This window comes from Antrostomus carolinensis, unplaced genomic scaffold (genome assembly GCF_000700745.2).
Source record: "Antrostomus carolinensis isolate BGI_N321 unplaced genomic scaffold, ASM70074v2 scaffold3708, whole genome shotgun sequence".
Taxonomy (NCBI): domain Eukaryota; kingdom Metazoa; phylum Chordata; class Aves; order Caprimulgiformes; family Caprimulgidae; genus Antrostomus; species Antrostomus carolinensis.
The window spans coordinates 1,806-15,740 of record NW_010334876.1 but is presented as its reverse complement, the minus strand read 5'-3'; the positions used below and the strand labels follow the sequence as shown (position 1 = coordinate 15,740).

At 40.8% G+C, this 13,935-nt stretch overlaps 1 protein-coding gene across 2 annotated transcripts in view; it reads right to left on the bottom strand.

Moving 5' to 3' along the window:
- Window positions 1-71, bottom strand: part of EVA1C (eva-1 homolog C) — a 24,780-nt gene extending 24,709 nt beyond the window's left edge. For both annotated transcript variants that reach the window (XM_029086573.1, XM_029086574.1), the window contains exon 1: window positions 1-71. This exon is cut by the window's left edge. The gene's annotated coding sequence lies outside the window, so the exon portion shown is untranslated.
- Between the last annotated feature and the right edge of the window lie 13,864 nt (window positions 72-13,935).

Below are 13,935 nucleotides of genomic sequence, written 5' to 3'. Positions count from 1 at the left end.
CGAGGACAGTGCAGACTCAAATGTTCCCCATCGCAGGCATAGGCAGTATGATTTTGCAGAAGTTTGGTTAGGTAACCTAGAAAATATTCATCTCTGTTACAACTAGTACAGGAAATTACAAGCTCGTTAGATAATAAGAAAACCACAATCAGTCTCTGGAAAGGGCATTGTAGTCAAGGTTATACGTATGGCCCGCTGCCACACCACACGGTTCTGTGAATGGGTCAACCTTTACATGCTAGTAACACTCAGGTCTGGAAAACAAGAGGTCATGTGGCAGTGAGTCAGAGCCCTACCAGCACTCCAGCAGCGGCACTGTGTCGGAGATGTCATTTCACAGACAATAAATGGGGTCAGGCCTTTGCCAGCCGTGGCTGCTAACAATCCCAGGGCGTGTCTGCAGAAGTTGGAAGCGCTACTGCTTGGTTTTGCAGGCTAGACTCTTGCATTCCAGCTGGCTAAGGTATTCCTTACACCTCGTCTTAAACTGATGCTTTGCACTTCTGGGTTCCTAGGCAGTTGTGTTTCACACAAGCAATAACAAAAGTGATTCTCTCTGTATCACTGAATGGGATGCTAGGATAAGAGAGGAAAGGTGGTCCATAAGTGCTAGACACCATAGGTGCTGGACAGAAACCCAAAAGTAAGACTCAAAGAATTTTGTATTTGCTGGAGAGTTTGTCAGTGTTACCAGGAGAGGGACAGGTAGGATCTGTATGCAGCTGTCCACCTGTACCATCCATTTGCATCTTCTAATAAGTAAGTCCAAAGCTAATGACAGCCATTTTTCTCATTTGTATTTCATTGTGCATTGTCTCTTTAGCTAAGATTTCTGTTATCATCACAAATATTTATAAATTTAACCTCCTACTGCCCTTCTCTGTGTTCTGCAGCATACTTTAATGGAAACATGCAGGCTGCTACCTTTGACCATTACAAATTAGCAATTGTGATGGAAAACTATTAGGGGTAATTTAATTCAAAGACTTTCCTCACCTATACTTATGAGACTTTGATATCTCTATCATGCTGCTACACTTGATTGAAATCTATCTTCAAGCAGAAAAGGTTTGTGGTTGAAAGGGAAGAAGAGGCATGAGGGACAGGAGAGATAAAGGCTACAAAATACCAGTCTACAAATGAAGCAATATCCTTCCTCATCCCTCATCCATAAACACATGGAAATTAGACCCAAACCCACTTTTTTCTCCATGAGTTTGATGACAACCTAATATAATACAATCAAAGCAAATCTGTTTTCTAATTCTTTCACTACTAGCCAAACTTTTTATTAATGTGCACACAATAACTATGTTTGAATAGTTTTCTTCTTATACATGCATTAAATTTTCTATAATCAATTCCCAACTCCTAGAACACCACGTTCATCCACCTTCAGGTCAAGAAACCCAAACAAAATTCTCCAAACTTAACATATTAATAATGAGAAAGCCCTATAAGCTTCCACAGATTTATTTCAGAAAAGATTTATAGAAGTTTTAAAACTGAGACCATGATTACATATGTATCTTTTTAATTTCCAAAATTATAATTTTCCTATCTTTGCCTCTTTTCCAAACATGTAATTGATTTAATTAAAGACAAAAGCTAGTATCTTCTCCTCAGAAGCCCTGCTCACCCTATTGTTGTGTCAGCAACATTATTACTGTTAAGTATAATGGAGAAAAAACCAAACAAACCATACTTTCTTGTTTTGGTGACTGAATCAGAACTAGAATGACAATTTTTTGTATCATTAAAACAAAGATTAGTTTTCTCAAAGAAAATATTGAGAGATTGCTCATGTCATTTGATTTTCACACTTTTTGCCCTTTTTATACCTTTCACACACACACACACACAGAATCACACAATGTCAGGGATTGGAAGGGACCTCAAAAGATCATCCAGTCCAATCCCCCTGCTGGAGTGGGAACCTAAATGAGATCACACAGGAAGGCATCCAGGCGGGTTTTGAATGTCTCCAGAGAAGGAGACTCCACAACCTCCCTGGGCAGCCTGTTCCAGTGCTCTGTCACCCTCACTGTAAAGAAGTTCCTTCTCAAGTTTAAGTGGAACCTCCTGTGTTCCAGCTTACACCCATTGCCCCCTGTCCTACCATTGGGCATCACTGAGAAGAGCCTGGCTCCATCCTCCTGACATTCGCCCTTAACATATTTATAAACATTAATAAGGTCTCCCCTCAGTCTCCTCTTCTCCAAGCTAAAGAGACCCAGCTCCCTCAGCTTTTCCTCAGAAGGGAGATGCTCCACTCCCTTCATCATCTTGGTGGCTCTGTGGCTCTGCACCAAAGACAAGCAATTTTAAAAAAGTTTTTTAAATAGAAATGTAAGTATTCCAAGTAAATTATATGCAAATAAAATATTTCAATTCTCTGGCATCTTTTCCAGCTCCAGCTGTGCAACTGGATAGGAAAATTCAGCTCCCCTGTCAGTTACTAAGTCTGGAGAAAGGAGAAGCCTGCTCCACTACAGTCTTTGCAGTTCCTCATCTAGAGCCCAAGAGAGGACAAGAGTCAGTTACATCCACCTTCCAGAGCATCAAAGATGTAGGTGAGTTCCTCACCTCATCGAACTTAGTCTGACCACTGGCACTAAAATCAGGATGGAGAGAATTTTATACCCTGTATTTGCAGCCTAGACCTCAAGGAGACCAGTTCAGCAGAAATCCCCGTGGCTTCTCACAGGTTAAAAAAAAAAAAGGGCAACAAATTCATCCCCTCCATTTTCTGTGTAATTGAGATCACAAATAATTGAGCTTTCCTGCCAGAGCCACTCCTGAAAGGTGCTGAGTATTGCCAGGAAAATGGGCCCAATGCCCAATTGCACCCAAGCGACTTTGCTATGGTCCGATACTGTAAAGGGGCCTCCGGGGCGTTTACTGCTGCTGAATGCCTTTGACGTTGCCATCACAGCATAAAGGGCCACAGTGTAGAAGAGTATCCAGCCCAATGTCAGTTGTGGGCACTCAACACCTTGAAAGATTTAGCCTGATATTTGTAATCATTTCAATTCTACAGGTTTTAAGTTACTTGGAGCCAAGAGTGCTGTATACAAAACAGCCCAGTATTCCCTAAAGAATATCAGCTATGTTGTGATTTGGATGAGTTCCCTGGCATCTTAACTGCTACTTTGATCCTGCAAATTCCTAATCCAGTATCTAAGCACCTTTCTCCAACAACTGCAACTATTCAATCCTTTAAAAAATGCCTTTATAAAAAACTTGCTCCGATTCAGTATAAGCAATATGGTTCACTTGTAAGAACAGCATTAGATGGACTAGTGAAAACAAGACATCATGCTCTTCAGCTTTCCAGGCAGCATTTAAAGTGACTCTGCTGTTATTAAAATCCTTGTGTATTTGCACACAATAAACGATAAAAATAGTAATGGAAATTGGCTGAAACCTAATGTTCTCTGATAAGAGAAGTGGTGACGTACTAGTATCTGCACTGCTCGTCTCACATGGCAGATCACGTAAACCTGCAGCTTTTATTACTGTACCCACAGACTACATAGACACAGGTGGAGCGGTCAGCCCTTTGCAAAGAGCAGTGCCAACCGGGCAGCTCACAGCCCACACTGAGAAGGGATTGCCACTCGAAAAGTCACAATTTCCTCTTGCTTCTTCCCTGAAAAACTCCATCATCTTTCCTCTCCTCATGCCATCCCTCCTCATGTCCTGGGGCACTGCCTGCCCTGTGCTCGGCAAGGTAATAAAGTTTCTGAGCAGCTGCTGCCTCTCACCTTGGTCCCAGAGTAGTGCTTGCACAGGAGGGAGCAGCAGAAAGCTTCATCTTCTTGAGACCATAAGTATCTTTATATTGTTTACCAAATTCTGTATTGAAACACACTTCCCTTGAGGCAGCAGATTTAGCTGAATGACAATGTACGGTTAGGGGAAAAATATGTTCTTATCTCTACAATTAATAACAGCGTGATTATCAGGAGAGAGGGCATTGTAACAGTTGAATGGGTCTATCACTCTTTCTGAGGCACGCTTCCTTTTCTGCATTTCTCTCAACTGGCACAATTAAATCAGGTCATCCAAAATAGACAGCGGGGTTGTGTCACCGTCCAAATCAGACAGCAGGATTGTGTCACTTTCAGGCACCAGCCCAGCACATTGCCTGGGCTACAGGCACTTCAGGGCACTATTTGTTGTTCAGAATCTCTCATTTTGTGTTTGTCTCATTAATCAGTATGTCAGTTGTGAATGATGATATTTTATTTTTTTTTTTTTTTTAGAATATCTAATATGGGAGCTACACTGTACCTGGACTACAACACACCTCTAAGTCCTGGTCCCCTGCTTGCTAGGGGAGTACTCGCTAGCTCCTCTCCGGTCAGCACAAGAGGAGATTCCCTTCCTCTGCAAAGCAGGGCATAGGGAGGGCTGGAGCACAACCATGGCTTCCCCCAGCATGGATGGAGTCAGGTCATGGCTGTGTGTGCACCTGGACTGAGAAACCATAAGACCTGTGAGTTATGGGGTTTCTTACCTTGAGCATACGGAAACTTAGGCAGACCCTATAAAAATCTTTAGACAACTTAAGGTTTTAAAACTAATGTCATTTTTTCTCTTTGTGTTCTGGGTTCTTGGGTGATATAGGGGGCACGAGGGCATGTTTGACAACAGCAGTCTCTTTTTCAAGCATTATTCTGCAGTGAGGAGAACCATGTACTTCCTTTTTCTTTTTCCAAAATAATAAATGTGAATTTTCTTTCAAATAATGCGAAACTTTAAAGAAAAATTCAACTATCGTGAGAATTGTCTACATCTGAAAAACTTAGCAGTTCTGCAGTATCCCAACAACATCTCTACGCCTCTGTGTGAAAGCTTCACTAGGAGCTTTCCCATTTATCCAACACACATTCATAAGCAATGTATGGGGTGCCCTGCATACAAAATAATCTACAAGACATTACAATCTGGCTCAGAAGTTAAGCCTGAATCATATGGCAATAAACAGATCCCATTGATTTGAAGGCCAGAAGGTATCATCCCACCCAACTGTCTGCATAACCCAGACTATTCATTCATTGTAACTTTTTTCCTGAGACTCAAAACGCCAATGCAGAATCCAAGCGTAATCCTTTCTTCCAGAATTAGCCAAATTAGTCACAGCATCCACTATGTTGACAAAGAACTTCAACTAAAAAAACATAGCACCAGAAAAACACACAAAACACTGAGGCTGAGCAGCTGAACAAAGCTTTAAGCCTTGCTGATCGCTTCTTGTTGCGAAGGAGAACTGATAAACTGTGATGACAATGACAGACAAAAATAACTGGCCTAAGGGAGTAATGGTTGTAAACAGATGAAACAGAGCTCTTAAAATGCTGTAAGTTTTACCCTCAACATTTTTCATAGTATTATTGCCTTGCATAACAATAATGGTAGTAATTGTTATGAACCTGAAGGTTTGAAAATCGAAAAAGATTTTTTTTTCTTTTAAAAAACACTGAAAAACTAGGAACTTAAAAAGTTTCAGTTTAAAAAAATATGACTGCCAAAGAGCCTGGAAGTGGTCAGCTGCGAACTGTGTTATATCTCCTGCGTATGGCACAAGCCAGTGCAGGGTACTCACATTCACTGGATTCATTCCTTATGGTGGAAGACACTAACACAAGGCCTTAAGGTCCTTTTTTCAGTTGTCAGCATTAGACTAAAGAAATGTGTATATTCTGCCCAGCTGCACTGTACTGGCATGAACTTCACCATATGGAAGCATCAAGGAGAACAGCATTTCAGGCTGTGAGTCTGATGCACATATTAAATGCAATCTCAGCACTGACGGATATAACGTCTTTTTGGCAAGAGAGCAGATTTGCAATGTAATATTTTTAGAGCCTGAAGCCGAGTAGCACACAGCCTACAAGGATCCTCAGAATCAGGCCTTTATATACAGATTTAGTAATATTAGTTCCTGTGCATCGTTCAATTAGCTTAATTATCAGAGCAATTTGCTGTCTCGTTTTAAAGACATACAAATCCATTTTAGATCCAAATAGATTGAAATAGCATACATATTGTTGTGGGAGTCCCAGAAGGCTAATCCATTCGGTAAATCCACATCAGCTTCCACAGTCTTATGAAGAACTGTGCCAACAGGCATTACAAATATACAAACAAGACTGGCAAGTTTGATGGAAGAGATCTCATGTGGTGATAACAGAATTGTTGATAAACTACTACAAACACCATTAGAAGCATCAATCTGATATTTATTTATATTTGGGATCCAGCTGTAGTACTTCTCCAGCAATATTTTCTCCACTGGTTTGTGAAGGAAGAACTGAAGACAGATTAACCCCTAACTTTCTTCCCTCTTCCCCTCTGCCATACCCTTCCCTGGTCTTTAGAGGCAGCTATGCCACACACCAGGCTGTTCAGGGTTTGTGCACAATCACTGCTCTCAGGGCTGCGCTCTGTGTGTGGATCTGACAGTGCTTATTTGGCTCCATTCACAGAAGCAGGGATCTGCCTCTCGTAATTCTCCTTAGTCTCTTACCTCAGTTGTCTGCAAGTTCGTTCTGTGGTAGCTCTTTTTTAGAATTATAATTGTGACAGAGGGCAAGACATTATCCAGGAAAGACACCATTTCTTAAATTCACATCATTATGTTTCTTGCCCCATCATTTTATTATTTTTCATCCAAGTCCCTTGTAAGCATACTGTTTGAGTCATTTTAGCAAGACTTGGTCTTACTGTCTTTTGTCAATAAAAAATACCCTTAGGCAGAAGCATCATTCTACCTGCTGTTCAGAATCAGCAAAACAGCTTCACTCAGCTGATACACATAAAAATCCCTAATTGCTTAATAGATGCTTCCTTGCATAGTCACTAATTTGACTTAATTTTCCTCCACTGCTTGTTTTTTTCAGTGTGCCTTTTTCCACCATTCCTCTCACCACTCATACTCTTTACCAGTGACTGCTATGCTACTAAGTTCATCTTTTTGCTTATACTACAGGACATGGCATGAAAAGCTGGTTTGCCATGCAAAGAAAATAGTTTTTGCATAATCACTGGGGTTTTTTATATTATCTAAACCATTTTAATATGGGAATAGATGTTCAGCTGAGAGTTTTCAGTTGACCATTTCTAAAGGAGATGAAGCTTATGAGATGATGATCTCTATCCATCTGCCATTCCCTTATTCAGCTCAACAACTTTCAAGCTCACTGGCCATTTTCCAACATGAGGGGTACAGGTTGGAAAAGTCTCAAAGAAATAAAGTTCCTACAAGTTTCATGAAAATTGAAGCCTGAACTGACAGGTCAAAATAAGAACTGTCACTTCCAACACAATCCCTTGCTAATGCTAAAGGTAAACCGGCTGCTGTAGAGACATACACGGGAGAGCTAATCAGCCTGCTGCTAATGGAGCAATTTGTGTTCACTGACCTTCATGACAGATGCAGGATTAAGCCTTCAATAAGAAAACGCTTAAGTTAAAAGTGAAAAAGGCTTTGGGGATAGTATGACAATCAAAGTAGGCATCAGTGATTAAGACCTCAGTCAGGTTTTCCATGAACTGCTTTATCAACATGTGTGCTTTCCTAAAGAATTGTCTCGGGTTTTTTTTTTCCTTGTAGTCATACCTCGTGGATCATAACTTGGACCATAACCATCTTATTGAACATAACCCTCTCTCTCTACTAAATCTGAGGGTCAAATTAAGCAAGAGCTTGGTTCCACTTAAGCCAGAGAAAGGACCGAGGTAACCAGCAGATAATTCAGTGTAAAAACACATTCAAACTTGTTGGCGCTTTAAGAGCCAAAGATACAAGCGCCACATTCAAACTTGTTGGCGCTTTAAGAGCCGAAGCTGCATGCAGTTTCAGCCTTGAGCAATTAAGTCCTGACTTTTAGTGAAAATATAGAATAGAATAAGATTCGTGAGAAAGAATGCAAGAAAACAAGATAAGAAAACTTCTTATGTAACTAGTCAGAAGTAAAAAGAATGCCTCATGAACAGGTGGATTTATCCAATCAAGTATTGTAACCAGGCGTGTGAACAGTAGCTTATAGCCAATGAAGAGTTTGTGTGTGTGTGTGTGTGTGTGTGTGTGTGTGTGTGTGTGTGTGTGTGTGTGTGTGTGTGTGTGTGTGTGTGTGTGTGTGTGTGTGTGTGTGTGTGTGTGTGTGTGTGTGTGTGTGTGTGTGTGTGTGTGTGTGTGTGTGTGTGTGTGTGTGTGTGTGTGTGTGTGTGTGTGTGTGTGTGTGTGTGTGTGTGTGTGTGTGTGTGTGTGTGTGTGTTAGCAGCTTAAGAGTATATAAGTGATCATGTAACCAATAATAAAAGTCTCCAGTAGAATTCACATTGAATCGTGTGTGGAGTCCATGGGTGAATACCTCTCGGCACAAACTGTAGTTATGTGAAGAGGATTTATCCAGTGAGCAGTAGCACACACCAGAAGCCAAACCATGAACTCTTTTTAGAAACATAAAACTGAGACACCACAAAGAAAGTGCAGACCTCCTGTAACTTTTTGGTTATGCCAAATGAGCATTGTTTCTTCAGAAACCACATAACCTCTTCATGTCCACGGCACTTAGCTCAGACTTGCAGTTATGTGCATTAAATTTTTGCAAGAGTGGGAAAATCTATGAATCCTGCACTCGCAGACCAGATGTCTATTTGCTCTCTCATATCCTCCCACAGCTGTTCTCTGTTTCCTTCAGATCTACAGTTTCATATTCCCTTGTGTTGTCTTCTAGGAGTGATGCTTATTTTCTTTGTATCCCAAAGGCTTTCTGAGGAAATCTGAGAGATCTCCGTGCACTTCCTTTTTTCTCACTCACTTTCTCTTTTTATTTCCTTCTTCCCTTCTTGTGTTAGGAAGAGGCAAACTGTTACTGATCCCCAAAGATTTTAGTCTGTAGTAAACTCCATCCTATGGCCAGTTACACTTCTCTCAGCTATTCCATGAAGCCACAGGGGCAAACATTTGTCCTGGGACTTAATATGGAACTACTACAGTAGAAAAAGATTTTATCCCTCCTATCCTAAGATTCTGACAAGAGGTACAACACTGTTAAGGGAGACTGTGCTGCTCTTTCCTGTCCTTGCCAAAAAAATCCTTCCTTTGACTGGAGACAGAGTAGCCTCTTCTAGTGCTGTTAACAAGAAGTAACAAGAGAAAAGCTCAGCAGGCTGCAACTGCTTCTGAAGACAGAGCGGGCGAATCATTATGCCCAAGAGACAGCAAAGTTAGGATCTTCCCAAAGACTGCAAGTAGGAGAACCCCAGGGACTAGAGAAAAATATTTCTTTGAAAACTTGGATTTATGAACTTGAACCTTCACGCAAACTTGAGAGGGAGGGGCTGTTCATTGCAAGCTCCTCAGAAAACAAAATACAGTTTTCATTTTGCACACAGAACTCTGACTGAAACTCTGGGTTTTTTGGTTTTTTTTTTCTGTATTCCCAGTTATATTTGACATGCAAAAAATCAGATAAATTAGAGGGCAGGGAATCTGCCTATTGAATCACTAAGTCCATCCTCTGGCAGCTCACAGATCGGCAGTATTATGAAGGCTTACGGTACAGCAAGTCCAAGCCAGAAAAGAAAAAAAAAAAATAATAAAAAAAATAAAAGGCCACCTTACCCTCATAGCCTGATGATTTTCTTTACAACAACATTTCATCATCCCCAATTTGGTTTTAGCCTGAAGAAATTAAAAGTCCAAAATTGCAAAACGCTGAAAAATTAATGCTTGTCTTCCCATCCAAGAATAAATACAAAGAAGGAAAATAAACAGATATTCGTGGGTTGAGACCCTCATCCAAAGCCCAGTGAAATCCTTGGGAATCCTTCCAGTGACCTCCACAGGCTTTCAATCAGGTCTTATATTATGAGTGATGTTTTAAAATTAATTCTAAATTAAGAGCCAAACATCACTGGTATTTAATTTGTTGCCAGAAGCCACACAATAGACCTTTGAAACAAAACTCTTAAAATGCACAGAAATTCACATGAAATGACTCACCAATACTGAACAAATAAGGCACAACCATGCCTCCTTCTGCTCTTCAGCTCTCTTTAAGACACTGTTGTCTCTGTGTTTGGTAATGTATCAAAATATTTCAATTTTAATTGTAGATTATGGTTGGCAGATGACAGAATTCTGATAACTGGTGACTGGTCAGACAGTACTTTCTCTGTCTGAGGACACTTCTATCAAAATCTGAGTATTTATGTGGAACAGGTCTAAAACCCCTTTCTCTAATAAAGCTGAGACTGTCTGGAAGCACTGTCTTACCAAAAAGGGTATCAGCAGCAGATGGAATAGGAAGGCAGAGGGGAGCTAACCCCTGCTATTTATTTTGAATAAAAATAACATATGATGTGTCAGGTGCCAGCAATCTGCACAGTGAGAACAAAGGCAGCTCCTGCCCCAAAGGTGTGAGAATCTGAAAGACAAGACTCAAACGTGTTGGTCTCTGAGCAGTGGAGCTCAGGAAGTCATGCTTCCTATGGGTTTATGTCTCATGCCTGAATTTCCAACATTTGTTATAGGGGTAGGAACATCACATTACCCTTTAACTCACTTAGTGAGAGCTTCTGGAGCAGCATCCTTTCTTAGGGATGCTAGTGGGGCCTAGCTGCTTATGCTCACAAAACACATAGGAATGTAATAGGACCAAAGCTTTTACTTCACTAACAAGGATTATTAAATCTGATTAGTGGATTTAACAAAAAATATTAGGCAAAATCCACATCTAAAATGGGATTTCAGAAGCTACACTTCCACAGGAAAGCAGCAAGAACCAAAGAGACAAGCCTGAAACAAAACTCTGGATCTCAGCACCATGATCTAAACTGAAATCACACTCCTGACACACACCTCTTTGTTCCACAGAACAAACTCCAGATCCAAACCCACTCCACTTGGAGAAACTTTAAACTAGACTTTGAGGTTTATAACCCATATTACTGAAATGAAACATGTTTATAAAATGAAATGTTTTTCCTTTAAACAAAGCAACCAAAATTTGCATTTGACATTTACAAGGCAGTATCAAGAAGATGCATCATTGACATCACTCCTTTTAGCACCTCTTTAAATATCCTGGTCGAAGGACAAGCTCCACTTGCCACAGTGAGTCAACAGAACTGACTCAAGATAATTTATACAGGATTTTATCTGACCAACATGAAACCAACAAAAAAACTTCTGCATCATTGTGGTTGGTCATGATTGATCCTGCCACATTATTACAAACAAAGCATTTGCTCCAAGCATTTGTTTGCTTTCCTTTTGCCTGGGGGAATCTGGGATGGGTGAATGCCACAGAACTTAATGGAAACTTTTAATGCAGAAAGGCCACAGAATCAGATTATATTTCTTGGGTGAACTGGTTTGATTTTTCATTAGATCTATTTGTTTTCTATTGTTGGGTCAGAAGATCAAATCTATGGAGTCAAAGTAATGCCTCGTTCTGTCTGAACTGTTCTGGAAATAGAAGGAAAAGTTGACACCAGCAGACAAAGATTAAAAGGTTCTACCTAAGCAGTGGGTTGCTTTTTCTGTTCACATCCAGAAAGCCATTCTTCAGCCCAGTTATGCAATCACATACTTACTTCATTTTTGATCTTTGGTTACAGTGTTGATTCTTGAAAGCTGCCCAGAAAACCTGGCTGGGACTAAGGTAAAGAAAGAGAGATTGACTGATGAAGTGAGCAAAGGAGACCAGTTCAAGCAGAAAGCCTAACCTCAAATCAGCATGGAAAAAAGAGGAAGAAGTGAAAGAAAGGATGCAAAATACCCACAAGTAAATAATATTTTAAAAAAGTGAATGCATGTTCCTCAGTGTTTCTTGTGGGAAGGAATTTGTTTCCAGAAGGACAGAGGAAGTTCAGTTTTGCCACAGGTGGGTAAAAGGTGGGAGAAGGAGCAGGGCTAGGACAGAGAGCCAAGGGGACAGCCCAGCACTTTTCCCATTGCCAGCAAGGAGGGCAAGGGGATGAGATGAGGGAGCAGTGACTCCTGCTGTTGGGAAGGTACGTGCTCCTGAGCAACCGCCACCATCCCCAGCAAAAACAACCCTCCATCGGCAGCAGCGGTAGCAGACAGTTGGGCTTTCTATGCCACCAGTATAGGTATCCAAGTTTTGTATATAAGTTTGCTGGTCTTCCCAGCTCCTTATTTTGTCTGGTTTGGGAACTAGTCCTTGAACATACAGGAGCTGTGAGGCAACAGCTGTCACGTGGCCTTGATTTCTTAAAAAATGTGTCCCTCTTCACTTCACCCTTGGGAGCCCAGAGTATTTGGGATTTTGGCTCCCAGAGACTGGAGAATTAGCAAAATTCACAGCAGTCTTCATTCTCATGGATTGGGACCTGATCTGAAATGTGAAAGCTGACAGCGATCACTGAGAAAAACAATGTGACAGAGCTTTGACAAGTAGGAATGAACCTGTGAGCATAAATAAATATGTTGGTGAAAAGAGATTTTAGAAGTCTTTTAAACAGTAGACAAGAGGGGAAGGATGTAGGACCAAACCAATATGCATGAAGATCTAAGGAAAAAACTGGATTAAACCTCTCTTCTTCCAAATCTTCAGCTTTCAGTTCCAGATTTGGGCATAAATGCTTGGATTCCACTTTTAAAAATTAATCACATAGAGGACTGAAGACCTCAGAGCAAACCTCCACTTTCAATAACCAATACAATTAATAAATACCTTCTTTGTTGCCACCAAACTGCTAGAGAATAGATTATTGCAGATCTTTAAGTACTATGTGTACCAACATTACCTCCAGTATCTGATCTCCTGTTATTAAAAGGAGAGACTAATGTTGCTTACTGACAGAGTCCTCTTCACAGAGTTTGATTTAGAACTGCTGCTGGAGTCTTGTTTCAGAATATTTTTCTCCCTCAAAAATACCAATTCACATACCAAGTCATAAAATGTTATTGCACAGTGAAGAAATGTCTCCAAAAAAAAACCAAACCCAAAACCACCAACAATTTTTTTTTCATAATTAAAAGCTGGACTGAGAAAGATAGAACAAAAACCTGCACTTCTATATACCATAAGGGCAAGAGTAATTAAAAAGATCACAATGGCAACTGACCTGCAATAACCAAATGAGGAAATTCTACTTGCAGCCAGAGCTGCCAGCCTCCCTCATATAAAAAGGGAGGGCTAAATACTGTGCCAGTTACACTGCTTCTGTTCTGTCAAGTGATCCATAAAAAATGACCTCAGTTTTCTAAATGTGGAAATAAATACAAGTCAAACATTTAAAAAAACCCCAACCCTTCACTATCCACGTACACCGTTCCCTGCTCCCCTTTCCAAAGCATCAAACCAATGCCAAGAGGGCACTGTTGTTGTTACAAGCAGCAGCTAGGTCTGGTGACTAACAAATAGACTCTGGGCAGGTTAGAATTGATAGCATGATTTAATACATACATTGAGAGAACAACAAAGATCACACATGCAGTTGTAATCTGACAGCAGGCTGGGAAGTGATTAGGGAAAGCTGCTGGAATGAGAGGGGGAAGAAAGAGAGAGGAACAGAGTTTGGGCTGCTGAGGTAGAGACCTGATGCTGGAAACATGCGGCGCAGAAAAGGCAATGACCCAAGAAAGTATGCACCCAATAATTTGAGTGTAAAAGCCTGAAATCTGTGAAGAGGAGGAAAAGTTTAAGCAACTGGCCTTCCAATTCTCTGTGCACTTCTAAATTCCTGGTACCAGGTCAAATTGTGCAGAAAGCATTCAAGGTGCAGATCTCAGTTCCAGGTCAAATTGTGCAGAAAGCATTCAAGGTGCAGGTCTCAGTTCCTTTTGCTATGATGTGGGCTGCACGAGGAAACCTCTAACGTGCTGCCTGGAAGCTTTACCTTCAGAAGGGCAGGGTTAGACCTCACCCTTTCCAGGAGAGTGAAAACGCA